The sequence below is a fragment of the Microcaecilia unicolor genome, chromosome 1 (genome assembly GCF_901765095.1).
Source record: "Microcaecilia unicolor chromosome 1, aMicUni1.1, whole genome shotgun sequence".
NCBI classification, from domain to species: Eukaryota; Metazoa; Chordata; class Amphibia; order Gymnophiona; family Siphonopidae; genus Microcaecilia; species Microcaecilia unicolor.
In genome coordinates this window covers 575,508,112-575,522,409 of record NC_044031.1, presented here as the reverse complement: position 1 = coordinate 575,522,409, position 14,298 = coordinate 575,508,112, and the positions used below count along the sequence as shown (strand labels likewise).

Sequence of the window (14,298 nt, the reverse complement as noted above, 5' to 3'; positions counted from 1 at the left end):
GCCAGGAGAGCAAAAGGTCAAAGACAAACATTTCTCTCCTGGGCTTGGCATTTATACCACCTCATAATTCCACTCAAAAGGATTTCTCCTCCCACAACTGTCAATCAAGCAGGAGAGAACACCCTTGTTCTAGAAATGGCAAGATCTTTCCAAATCAAAAGTTCACTAGGAAATACTTATGGTAAAGATACTAGAGATCTCTGCTGAGCATTTTAATACACGCAAAACTTCTTGATAGCAGCATATGAGAAATTTCCCCCCTGAAGCAGCGGCATGGTTCCTCGAAATGGTGGCCAGCATCGGAGAGAGCAATACAGCTGCTATGTTATGCTACACTTACGTTAAGTAGCTGGATTAAAAAAATATATATATAAGATAAAGAAAAGATATACAAGTATGAAGGAAAAATAAATATTTTCTGATCTCGGGAGAGGTTTTTTTATGCCAGGTCTACTGTGAAATTTTGGTAGGAAGTGGGATTGTGCGAACTGGTTAGTACCAGGAATTTATTTTTTTTCTCTGTTTAGTTTCAATTTGTAAATTTTGGCCCAGTTTTCCAAAAGGTCTAGACCTTCTTTAATCTTGCCCAATATCTCTGTGATATTGTTACTAAAAGGTATATAGTGACATTGTCAACGTATATAAATGGGTTAAATCCTATGTTTTCTACTTTCTTCCTGAGTGCAGCCATCATGATGTTAAATAGTATAGCTGATATTGGGGAGTTCAGGGATCCATAAAATGGATAATTGGTTGGACATCTTTACCACATATGATCTGGTCCTCAAGAATCCATTGATCCAAGCTGCCACTGTACCACTGATTCCCATATTGTCTAGCAGAGTCATTAGTGCTGTGTGGTCTACTACATCGACATATCAAATTGCAGTACTAGAATTTTCCCACCTTGCCAAATCAATCTTCTGAATTTTGTTAACAATATGATTATGACTGTCTTTGTGCAGTATTGTGGCCTGAAGCCTGATTGAGAACTGTGGAGCAGTGAGTAATGTGTCAGATATTCCATTAATTGTTGTGCTACTAGGCCCTCCATCATTTTGGTCAGTAAAGGTATTGAAGCCACTGGTCTATAGTTTGTAAAGTGACTGATCTTTATTATTGACTTTTTTAGGGATTGGGGTGAGTATAATGTTGCCCTTATCAGAGGGGAAATGACCCTTCAAGAACGTGTATTCTATGTGTTCAGTGAACTGTTTGATAGGGAGAGGGTTAGCTCAATAAACAACATGCATACTTTTATATGATCAGAACTATGGAAGGAATTCAATGAAAAGCGCTGAAAATTTGGTGCCAAGTACAAATGAATCCTGAGACTTCTCCATCATTGTTGTACCAATTATCATCAAAATATCTGTCAGTGTTATAATTACGTCCCTCAGTGACAATTCAACAAGTATCTGCTGTACACCGCCTTGGATTAATCTCTTCATGAAGGCAGTTAATAAATCCCAATCAATATATGTAGATAGATAGATAGATATAGATATATTCAGTATTTCTTTTTCCTTTGGAGAAGGTCCCAAATATTGCAGTACCTATTCACTAAAATTTTGTTATCACAGCATCCATTTTCTGAGAAATCTTTTCAGATCTTGGATCACTACCCAGCCACATTCTCTCTCTAAGTATAGCATTAAATAAAGAGCTTTCTCTAAACCCAACACCGAGGCTCCCTGGCAAGTTGTGAAAGCAGTCTGTGTGTCCATCAGAGCCCTGAGTTATAAACAAGTCTCTTCTACATTCCCAGACACCATCAGCCCACTGACAGGAGGCAAAAAGAACAAGCCTGTCTACATGCTGTGGGATTGGCTAGACATTAAAAAAATGTTCAGTATTTTGCATCTGCTGAAATACAGAGCATGTAACACTCATGTTACATGTTTTTCTGTGCAAAAAAAGATTAAATATAAAACCCAGAAGTTCAAAAGCTAGAATAGACACTCTGGACATACATTAGATGTTAACAGTAACAAGTTTCCTTTGTCCATAGACCTTACCACTGAGATCAACATATCTCCACCTCTAGCCTAATAGAGCAGTGGACTGAGAACCAGGGAAGCTAGAGTTCAAATCCCTTTGCTGCTCCTTGTAATCTTGGCTAGTCACATAACCCTCCATTGCCTCAGGTACAAAACTTAAATTGTAAACCCTCTGGAGACAAGGAAATGCCTAGTGTACCTGAATGTAACTCACGGTGAGCTACAACTGAAAAGGCGTGACCTACATCCGAAATCCCCTCTTCCCTAAAGCCAACCATGACTCAACACACTCCCAGCAGTAAAACCAGATTATTGGGATTTATTAACTGCCTTTATAATAAATACACACAGGGCTTATTTTGTGGGGGTACTTGGGGGTACTAAGTACCGGCACCTTTTCCATTGTCTGCTAAAATTGACCCAAGGACCCCAAGTTTTAATGAAAGAGCTCAGGCTCTACACACCAATTCTGCCTTGTCATAGGTTCTGTGACTGATTGCAGGGGGACTGGCTATTGTGGGGTGGATCCCTCAGTGATCACCCCACCCTTGAAGGGTGGCCTAGCATTTAAGTACCGGCACCTTTTTTGCTAGAAAAGATGCACTGAATACACATATTTGAGCCCTGAGCCACAATGAAACAGGAAAACTTTCATGCAACCAGTGTAAGGAAACTGTATTATATAGCAGCGTCTGTGAGTGCCTGACTACAGCTGTAGTCTTTTATTAAATGACAGAGCAAGCCTCTGAAACTACATCTGGTTTGCTTTCCTTAACGTCCTCTTACTAGAATACAACTGCTGCAGTTCTTTTTCAATGTTAGAAGTCTGCATATCTGAATGAAATATTGGGCACGCTGATGACAGATTCAATATTTCTTATTGTATCTCCAGCATCCCAATGTAACTAAGGCATAATGGAACCTCATGAGCCAGAGGTTTGGGTGATCTCAGAGTCAAGAAGGCTTCAATTAAAAACAAATTACAATGTACAATTACCTTTGGAATCTGGGGCTAGGGAACATATAATTTTTGGCTGAACAACTCAATATGGAGTGGAGGAGTGGCCTAGTGGTTAGGGTGGTGGACTTTGGTCCTGAGGAACTGAGTTCGATTCCTACTTCATAGCCCTAGGAAGGTAGCTCCTTGTGACTCTGGGCAAGTCACTTAACCCTCCATTGCCCCATGTAAGCCGCCTTGAGCCTGCCATGAGTGGGAAAGCGCGGGGTACAAATGTAACAAAACAAAAAAAAAATATCTGGCCAAAAGGTATTTGATTGTAAGGAGGAGAATTGGGACATGTTCCAGGGTGCAGGGCCTATGGTTACCCAGATAGAACCGATCAATATTCAGCACTATCTAGATAACATTGTGAGCCCTTCAGGGACAGCAAAATACCCAGTGTACCTGAATGTAACTCACCTTGAGCTACTAGTGAAAAAAGTGTGAGCAAATCCAAATAAATACTAGCACCATGCTATCAATTCCAGGAGAAGCAGTGGCTTCCCCCATGTCCATCTCAATAGCAGACCATGGAACTTGTCCAGACATTTTTTAAACCCAGATACGCTAAAGCTGTTACCATATCCTCTGGCAGCGAGTTCCAAAGTTTAACTATTCTTTGAGTGAAGAAATATTTCCTCCTATTTGTTTTACAAGTATTTCCAAGAGTGACGATGTGGAGGAACTAAAATAAATCTCGGTGTACCTGGAACACATACTGAACCAAATCGACAAGTTGAAGAATGATAAATCACCTGGACTAGATGGTATACACTCCAGGGTAACCTTTTTCAGGTACATCAGAAACAGAAAGCCTGTGAGGGAATCCGTGGGACTGTTAGATCATGAAGGAGCAAAGGGGGCACTCAGGGAGGACAAGGCCATAGTGGAGAGATTGAATGAATTCTTTGCTTTGGTTTTTATGATACAGACAGGAAAGGATATAATAAACAGAGTCTTATAGGCCCATATCACTTCTCAAATTGCCAGCCAAACTGTATGTAGATCGATTAGCCAATATACTCCCCAAATTGATGAATAAAGAGCAAGTTGGCTTTATAAAAAAAGAGACCCACACTATATAATGTTAGGAAGATGTTGGCTGCCATGACATACTGTAAGGATAAGGGAATTATGCACATAGAAGTCTATCATACAGAAAAGACCTTCAATAAAGTTATCACTATTATGATTTCCAGGGCAGTTTTTAAAAATCTCCCAATGGCTTTGTAAAGCGAGCTGGAAGCTGAAGTAATGATAAATGGAGTAATTTCATTGCCTTTTGTGCTCCTTGTCTCCCTTCCGTTTCTTACTCTTTTTGGAACTATTTCTGCAAAAGCAAAGACTGAATAGGGAAATCTGGAGTGTAAGGGTAAGGTAGGAAGGAAATTAAATGTTTAGCTTTTGCAGATGACATTTTCGTAATATTAACCCATTCAAAGGATCCTTGCCCGGGAATTTGGGAGTTACTCAGATCTGAAATTAAACTATCCAAAAATGAAAGTGATGACCTGGGGTTCAGAGGGTAATGTGATGAGATGAAATCCAATGCCTTTGAAATGTGCGGGGGATGTGTTGAATAGAGCACCTCTATGCAGTAAACGTAATCCCAAGGTTATGAGAAATGCGACAGTCAACAGTTGGAAACATTTGCTGCACATTCCTCAATCTCTACTATCCTAACTGTAAAGGGCTAAAATATAAATCCACATACGCGACCAGTTTCTCATACATCTGCACGCAGCTATGGAACGCACTACCGAGGGCCATAAAAACAACGCAGGACCTAACCATCTTCTGAAGGCTACTGAAAACAGATCTTTTCAAGAAGGCATACCATAAACTTCCATCTTAAATACTAAATAACAACGCTATACACGATCTATACATAACCGATCTTTTACCTCATGACTGATTAACCTCTTTGATATTTATGATCAAGCACTACCACTTCAACTTTATGCTGAATAGGGACTCTCTATAATCGATGACCTAATGTATGTTACAATCCAATTTATTCTCAGAAACCTTCATGTAATACCATAATTTATTTTTCTTTAACACGTATGTATGCACATGGTATATATATATATATATACCATGATCTGTTCCATATATGCCATGTTCCATGTATGTTACCATGTATGTATGCACCTTAACGCAATACCATTTGTAATTCTGTTACACGGGAATGGCAACCGCCATTACGACAAATGTAAGCCACATTGAGCCTGCAAATTGGTGGGAAAATGTGGGATACAAATGCTACAAATAAATAAAATAAATATTTAAAATTATCAAATTACCTAAATGGCTATATATATGTTTCAAACAGTACCCATAATATTTACACCTAAAGATAATAAATGGTTAACAGCAATACTGTGCCACTTTCTTTGGAAATAATCCTTACAACAAAACCCACTGACAGAGAGCAATGAGTGCTCACCACTTGTCAATCAAAGGTAAGTGCGGGTGCTGGTGAGCACTTGGTAGCACTGAGTATTACACTGACAGGCCCCTCTCGTTTTTATAAAATTGTTTCATTATTATTTCATCTGTTTCACTGTGTAATAATTGTACTGTAGTTCAGAGAGTTGATTTTGAGATTTTCTTTGGAAAGGCAGCATGCCTTGCATCCACTTTCAATACCTCCAATGTTCTCGGAGAGCAGAAGACTTGGCCATGACAAAAATAGATTTTTGCTGCTGTTGTTGGTTTTTTTGTTTTCAATTTCTTGTTTATTAAGTTTTTCAAAAGAAAAGAGTTTATCAACGGCCAACATTAACAACAAAGCCTCTTTTGTACAGCTAATATGTCTTGAGCATATAACAACACTCATTTCTACACACACACCCCCCCTGGCTGATAAACAATAAATAGTGCAGATAATCCTGAGATCTGCTCCATCATCTTTCAAAGTGCTCCATCTTGTCTTTTTAGAGCTGTGAGTTGTTCTGTGCTACCTACTGCGTAGAGAATGATAAGGGAACAAAGTTTGTCCCCGCCCAGTCCCTGCAACCTCTGTCCCCGTCCCCGTGAACTCTATCCCTGTCAGCTCTGTCTCATCCCATCCGCAGAAGCCTCAAACAGTTACGATTTTATATTTAAATCATTTTATTAAAGTATAAAAAGAAACAATACTCTGTACAACTGTTGTTTTATAAATCACAACCAATACGGAACAAAGAACAAAATAAACTACATAGAAAATTCATGCTAACAGAATACCTTGGTCACACACACACAGATCACAAATGCCAACTACATAATAGCTAACCAAAAATGATAAACATATATTAAACCAAAACCCATAAAACACCACCAAAGAGAAAGAGATGCATTTCCTCCTATACTGTGCAAAATAAAAAGATCACACAAGCCAGGGATGGTATTAGGGGAGTACAACTAGGACAACTGCCCCCTGGCCAGAGAGAGCCCTAAGTTGAAGGTGATATGGTCTGGTAGTGGGCTTTGGGGTCTACTCCAAAATTTCTGCCTGGTCCCTACCCACATCTAACACCAGTTCTGGCAGGATACGCATTTCAAGGTAAAATTATGTATAATCATACCTGATAATTTTCTTTCCATTAATCATAGCTGATCAATCCATAGACTGGTGGGTTGTGTCCATCTACCAGCAGGTGGAGATAGAGAGCAAACTTTTGCCTCCCTATATGTGGTCATGTGCTGCCGGAAACTCCTCAGTATGTCGATATCAAAGCTCCATCCGCAGGACTCAGCACTTAGAGAATTACACCCACGAAGGGACACTCTGCCCAGCTCACCACCGCCGAAACGGGGGAGGGGAATTAACCCAGCTCATCCCCACACAAGTGGGGGAGGGGAATCCGTCCAGCTCATCCCCGCGGAGCGGGGGAGGGACACCACACCCGCCGATGCGGGGGGATCTGGCTTATCCTGCAACCGCAACCGCGGGAGGAGCTGACTGACCCTAACACCGCCGAAGCGGGAGGGGTACAAAGCTGCCCTACAGCCGCACGAAGCGGGAGGGAGTGCCGGCAGAATTTATGTCTCAATCCAGCCCCGTAAAACGGAGGGGAGAGGAATGCAGCAGCTCACTGTAACACAAACTCGTCTCAACTCTTGAAGAATCCAAGTGAAAGAACTTGAACACGAAGTCTTTCTGAAATAACTGAAGACTAAACTTGAACCTGAAATGCAACCAGAATAAAAACAGAACAGATATCTGGGAGGGGCTATGGATTGATCAGCTATGATTAATGGAAAGAAAATTATCAGGTATGATTATACATAATTTTACCTTCCATATCATCAAGCTGATCAATCCATAGACTGGTGGGATGTACCGAAGCAGTACTCACCCAGGGCGGGACATTGAAATCCCTGACCTCAACACTGAAGCTCCAAACCGGGCCTCCGCCCGTGCAGCCACAGTCAAACAGTAATGCTTGGAGAATGTATGAGCCGAAGCCCAAGTTGCCGCCTTGCATATCTCTTCCAAGGAGACGGATCCGGCCTCTGCCATCGAGGCCGCCTGAGCTCTCGTGGAGTGAGCCTTCAGCTGGATAGGCGGCACCTTCCCCGCGGCCACATAAGCCGCTGCAATGGCTTCCTTGACCCATCTTGCCACTGTAGGCTTAGCAGCCTGCAGACCCTTACGAGGACCTGCAAACAGGACAAACAGATGATCCGATTTCCGGAAATCATTGGTCACTTCCAAGTATCTGAAGATGACTCGTCTCACATCCAGATATTTAAGAGCAGAGTACTCCTCTGGGTAGTCCTCCCTACGAAAGGAAGGGAGACAGAGCTGCTGATTCACATGGAAGCGAGAAACAATCTTGGGCAGGAAGGAAGGCACTGTGCGAATAGTCACTCCTGCCTCAGTGAACTGCAGAAAAGGCTCTCGACATGAGAGCGCCTGGAGCTCGGAAACTCTTCTGGCTGAAGTGATAGCCACCAAAAAGACTGCTTTCAACGTCAGGTCTTTCAGAGATGCCCTCGACAAGGGTTCAAAAGGCGGCTTCTGCAATGCTCTTAGCACCAGGTTGAGATTCCACGCAGGCACCACTGAGTGCAGAGGAGGGCGCAGGTGATTAACTCCCTTGAGAAAGCGCACCACATCTGGCTGCGAAGCCAGGGAAGCACCCTTCAGGCGGCCCCTGAAGCAAGCCAGAGCCGCTACCTGGACTTTAAGGGAACTGAGCGACAGGCCTTTCTCCAGACCTTCTTGCAGGAACGCCAACACTGAAGAAATTGGAGCAGTGAAGGGAGAAAGTGAGCCTGCTTCACACCATGCTGCAAAGATACGCCAAACCCTGGCGTAAGCAGTAGAAGTAGAGCGCTTCCTCGCTCTCAGCATAGTGGCGATGACCTTGTCTGAGAAGCCCTTCTTCCTCAGACGCTGCCGCTCAATAGCCAGGCCGTAAGACCAAAGGGAGAGGGATCCTCCATCACCACGGGACCCTGATGTAACAGGCCCTGCTCCACTGACAGCCGCAGAGGATCGTCGACTGAGAGCCTGATCAAGTCCGCATACCAGGGACGTCTGGGCCAATCCGGACCCACCAGGATTACCCTGCCGGGATGCTTTGCCACCCGGTCTAGCACCCTGCCCAACATGGGCCAGGGCGGGAACACATAGAGGAGCTCTTGTGTCGGCCACTGTTGGAGAAGAGCATCTACTCCCAGGGATCGAGGGTCCCGTCCTCTGCTGAAAAAGCGCGGCACTTGGCAATTGGCCGATGACGCCATCAGATCTAGGCTCGGCTGGCCCCAGCGCTTCGTAATGTCCAAGAACGCCTGAGCAGATAGCTGCCACTCTCCGGGCTCCAAGGTATGGCGACCGAGAAAGTCCGCCTTGACATTCATGACTCCGGCAATGTGGGCCGCTGAAAGCTGCTCCAGGTTCGCTTCCGCCCACTGGCAAAGACTCATAGCCTCCTTGGCTAGAGGGGCGCTCTTGGTACCTCCCTGGCGGTTGATATAGGCCACAGCCGTGGCATTGTCCGACAGGACCCGTACAGGCTACAACACCAGTACCGGGATGAACTCCAATAACACCAACCGAATGGCTCTGAGTTCCAGGAGGTTGATAGACCACTTGCCTCTGCAGGAGACTAGAGCCCCTGCGCTGTCCTTCCCAAGCAGTGGGCTCCCCAGCCCATCAAAGAGGCGTCTGTCGTGACGACAATCCACTCCGGGGTCACCAGAGGCAATCCTGCAGACAACTTGTCTGTCTGCGTCCACCAGCCCAGCGCCTTGCGCACTGCTGGGTCCACGGGAAGGCGCACAGCATAATCCTCCGACATCGGAGTCCAGCGCAGCAGCAGAGATAGCTGTAGTGGTCTCATATGAGCCCTGGCCCAGGGCACTACTTCCATCATGGCCGTCAGAGCCCAACAGCTGCACGTAGTCCCAAGCCCGAATAGGAGAGGCTACTAGGAACTAGTCCACCTGAGCCTGAAGCTTGACAATCCGATTGTCTGGCAGGAACACTCTGCCCACTTGGGTGTCGAATCGAACTCCCAGATACTCCAGGGACTGAGTCGGGCGCAGCTGGCTCTTCTTCCAGTTGATGATCCATCCCAGGGAGCTCACAAGAGCAACTACCCGGTCCATAGCTTTGCCGCACTCTGCATAAGAGGGGGCTCGGATCAACCAGTCGTCCAGATAAGGATGGACTTGTACTCCTTCCTTTAGCAGGAAGGCCGCTATGACCCCCATTACTTTGGAAAAGGTCCGCGGAGCAGTAGCCAACCCGAAAGGGAGGGCTCTGAACTGGAAGTGTCGTCTCAGGACTGTAAAACGCAGAAAGCGTTGGAGAGGAGGCCAGATGGGAATATGCAGGTACGCTTCCTTGATGTCCAAGGAAGCCAAGAACTCTCCTGCCTTCACTGCCGCTATAACAGAGCGGAGAGTCTCCATGCGAAAGTGCCTCACTTTCCAGGCCCGATTGACCCCTTTGAGGTCGAGGATAGGCCGGACAGAACCTCCTTTCTTTGGAACCACAAAGTAAATGGAGTAACGTCCCTTGCCAATCTGATTTTTTGGCACCGGAACGACCGCACCCAGGCGGATCAGGTTGTCCAAGGTCTGCTGCACTGCCACAGCTTGACCGGAGACTTGCAGGGAGAGAGTACAAACCCGTCTCTTAAGGGTTGGCAGAACTCTAGCTTGTAGCCGTCTCTGATGACTTCCAGCACCCACGCGTCTGAAGTTATAGTGGTCCACTCGCCCAGAAACGAGGACAGCCGTCCTCCAATCTGCACTGGGGCGTGGACCAAGGCCCCGTCATTGGGTACGAGACCCTGGGGGAGGACCGGAGGGAGCACCTCCGGGACGGCGGTCTCTGCGAAAGGAATGCTGCTTGGGGGAGAAATTCCTCTTGAAGGAAGAGGGGGCAGAGGAACCCGACTTGCCCGGGCGGTACCGACGGGCTTCCAGCAACCGTCCTCTGGAGGTACCGGGACGAGTACTAGCCCTGACCTCTGGTAATTTCTTGCCCTTAGACGTGCCGAGATCGGTCACGATTTTGTCCAGCTCGACCCCAAAGAGCAGCTTGCCTTTAAAAGGCAATCTAGCCAGGCGGGATTTAGAGGCGTGGTCAGCAGACCAATGTTTCAGCCAAAGCCACCGCCGCGCAGAGACTGTCTGAGCCATGCCTTTAGCTGAGGCTCTCAAGACATCATACAGCAAGTCTGCCAAATAGGCTAAGCCCGATTCCAGGGCCGGCCAATCAGCCCTCAAGGAAAGATCCGAGGGGGAAGCCCGCTGCACCATAGTCAGGCACGCCCTGGCCACATAGGAGCCGCAAACTGAGGCCTGCAAACTTAAAGCAGCTGCCTCAAAGGACGACCTTAAGGCCGCCTCCAATCTTCTGTCTTGGGCGTCCTTTAGGGCCGTGCCACCTTCCACCGGCAACGCCGTTTTCTTAGTCACCGCAGTGATTAAAGAATCCACGGTAGGCCACAGATAGGCCTCACGTTCACTCACAGCCAAAGGATAGAGGCGGGACATAGCCCTAGCCACTTTAAGGCCCGTTTCCGGGACATCCCATTGAGCCGCAATTAAGGTGTGCATGGCATCATGCACGTGGAAGGATCTAGGCGGGCGCTTCGTCCCCAGCATAATGGCAGAGCCAACAGGGGCTGAGGGAGAGACGTCCTCCGGAGAGGAAATCTTCAAAGTGTCCATGGCCTGTAAAAACAGGTTGGGCAAATCCTCTGGGCTAAAAAGCCGCGCTGCAGAGGGGTCATCCGCTCCATCCGAGCGGGGATCTATCTCCTCCAAGGAATCCGCAAAGGACCGTTGGGAGACCTCAGACACGCTGCCCTCATCTACATCGGAGGAGACAAAGTCCTCCAAGGCCTGGAAATCAACCCGAGGGCGTTTACCTCTGGGAACCTCAACCTCTTTATCAGAAGAGGGAGCAGGGGCAGCGTTTTGCATGAGGAAAGCCTGATGCAGCAGCAAAACAAACTCGGGGGAGAAACCCCCCAGACTGTGCACTTCCGCAGCCTGGGCAACAGCCCTAGACGCACTCTCAACCGGCGCTCGCAATAGCGGGGGAGAGACATGCTGCGCATCCAAAATGGCGTCCGGCGCGAAACTCCGCGAAGGAGCCGCGCGGGAAGAACGGCGCTTAACTTTAGCCGCTTGTGCCGTCGCCCAAATTAAGGGCGTTCATGGCATTAATGTCTCCAACCTCAAGGGCGGCCCACGAAGAAGCCGTCCGAGCCGCGTGGCCGGCCAAGATGGCGGAGGCGAGGAGCGGGGGATGGGCGTTTATGGCGGGAAAAAAACCGCCACGCCGGAGGAACGACCGGGACATTCATCGGTCACTAAACTGTCACCCATCAAGGGCGAATCAGGTTGTAAAACCCCCGCATCCCCTCTAGAAGCGCTCCAGCGATCCGGGGAGCGACCCTTTGCGCCCTCGCCCTCCGACGCCATATGCCACGAGGAGAAGAATCGGGGAACCCCCTGCCCGCTATAAAAAGGTAAAATTACCTGCTTGCCGCTCCGAGCTGTAACGAACTGGTGTCCCAGTGAGTAGCTGCAATGAACGTTTAAAGAACGTCGAATTAAACGCCTTTAAAGACGTTTAAAATTTTTTTTTTTTTTTTTTTTTTTTTAAACGGAGCCAGCGGGAGGGGGGAGAAAAGGAGGGACCTGGCACCACCAGGTTTGCACTTGCTCAAAAGAGCCCTCAACCCCAGGCCTCAACAAAACCTAAGGATTAGGCTTGGAGGCCTAGCCAGAGCTGCTGCTGTGTGTGACCACCACCTGCTGAGATAGAGAACATACTGAGGAGTTTCCGGCAGCACATGACCACATATAGGGAGGCAAAAGTTTGCTCTCTATCTCCACCTGCTGGTAGATGGACACAACCCACCAGTCTATGGATTGATCAGCTTGATGATATGGAAATCTGACATATTCTGATCACAAAATAGAAAATATTTTTTTCTACCTTTTGTTGTCGTCATTTTATTTTTCAAAACGTGTTGGTCCCAGGGTCTGGTTTCTGTTTCCTTCTGCCTTCTCAACTCACTCGCCAGGGTTTCCTGCCCATTTGACATTTCTTCTTTTTCCATGCTCACCATCCATCTTCCATGTCTGTGTACCTATCTTTCCCCATGTTCAGCATCTCCTTTCTCTGTGTCCCCTATATTTCCCTGTCCAGCATCTCCCCTGTGACTATCTCCCTGCATTCATCATCACCACTCTATGTCCCTATCCCCTCCCCCTGTGTCCAGGCATCACTCCTCTGTGTCCTTATGCCCCCTAAGTCCAGCATCTCCCTTCTATGTTCCTATTCTCCCCCATGTCTAGCATTGTCACTCTGTGTCCACATACCCCCTCCCATGTCTGGCATTGCCTCCTCTGTATCCATATACCATACGCATGCAGCATCTCACCTTCCCTTCCTTCCCTCCCTCCAGCACTGCCTCTGTCCCCTTCAGCTCCAGCACTCCCTCCCTTCAGTGCTGCCTCTGCCCCCTTTAGCTCCAGCCTTCCCTCCCTCAGCACTGCTCCCCTCAGTTCCAGCCCTCCCTCCCTCCAGCACTGCCCCCTCAATTCCAGCACTGCCCCCCTCAGTTCCAGCCCTCCCTCCAGCACTTCACCCCTTCGCCTGCGCGGGTCCGGCATTCTTTTCGCCGTCAAGATCCCCCACAGGCCTGCTCTGGGGCCTTCCCTCCTCTGTCTCCCGCCTTTTGCTGTAACTTCCTGTTTTGCAAAATAGGACATTACATCAGAAGGCAAGAGTTGACAGAGGAAAGAAGGCCTCGGAGCAGGCCTGTGGGGGATCTTCAAGGAAGACGCAAGGGGCGGGGAAGGGAGGTAAGAAGGAGGAAGGAAGAGAAAGAGAACACACCGGATCTGCGGTAATCACAGGGTTTTTTTAACAGTAGGAGCAAGAGGAGCAGTAAAAAATTCTGCTCTCGAACCCGTGGTAAATGCGGCAAAACATTTTTTTTTACTGTAGATTTACAGCAGGACTCCTTTGGATGGGGGAGAGTGTGGCATTGGTTTTGCAAACAAAAGGAATTTAACTCTAAAGTAGCCTCTTGGCTGAATGGACTGGTATGTGTTTGCAAGAGTGAGCAACTGGGTGCAGGCATCTGAGTAGATGATGGATAAGGAATGTCTACAAGTGTGTAGCTGGGGTCTCTATGTACAAGTATTTAAGGGGGGGCTATAAGTTTGAAAGAGACAGAGACTGAATGAGTGCATTTGAATGGGAGATTGTATACCTGTGAGACAGAGGGGGGGGGGGGAGAAGTGTGTGTGTGTGTGTGTGTGTGTGTGTGTGTGTGGGAGAGAGAGAGAGAGACTGCACAGGTAGTCAGTGATTGAGTGCAGTATGTGATTCACTCCCTTACCTCTCTTTTCTGTGCTCTCTTTCTTCTCCACTTCCTTCCTACTTCTTTCCTTTTTCTCCCTTCCAACTTGCCAACCCAACCCTTTCCTCTACCTCAACCTCACCCCCTTTCTTTCACATACCCCAAATTCAAACTTATCCCCTAGATCACACCCTCCATCAGGGGTATAGCCAGACCTCGGTGGGAGGGGGGAGTGTTTAGTCGCCTCCCCCCGCCGCCGCCGACCCCCCCTCCCGCCACTTTGGTCACCCACACCACCGCAACCGCAAACCCAACACCCCGCCGCCACTTTGGACCGTAACCCCCCCCCCCGCCGCATCAGGTACCTTGTTTGCTGGCGGGGGTCCCCAATCCCCACCAGCCGAAGAGTCTTCTTCAGCGCCAGTCGACTCCGGTGCCTTCGTTTTGGGATCATGTTTCTGAC

The 14,298-nt window shown here is 47.6% G+C and overlaps 1 protein-coding gene across 3 annotated transcripts in view; it reads right to left on the bottom strand.

Annotated features, from left to right (window-relative positions):
- The window catches only part of DEPTOR (DEP domain containing MTOR interacting protein), a 146,978-nt gene that overhangs the window by 21,641 nt on the left and 111,039 nt on the right, over nt 1-14,298 (bottom strand). The gene's annotated exons all lie outside the window — the stretch shown is intronic.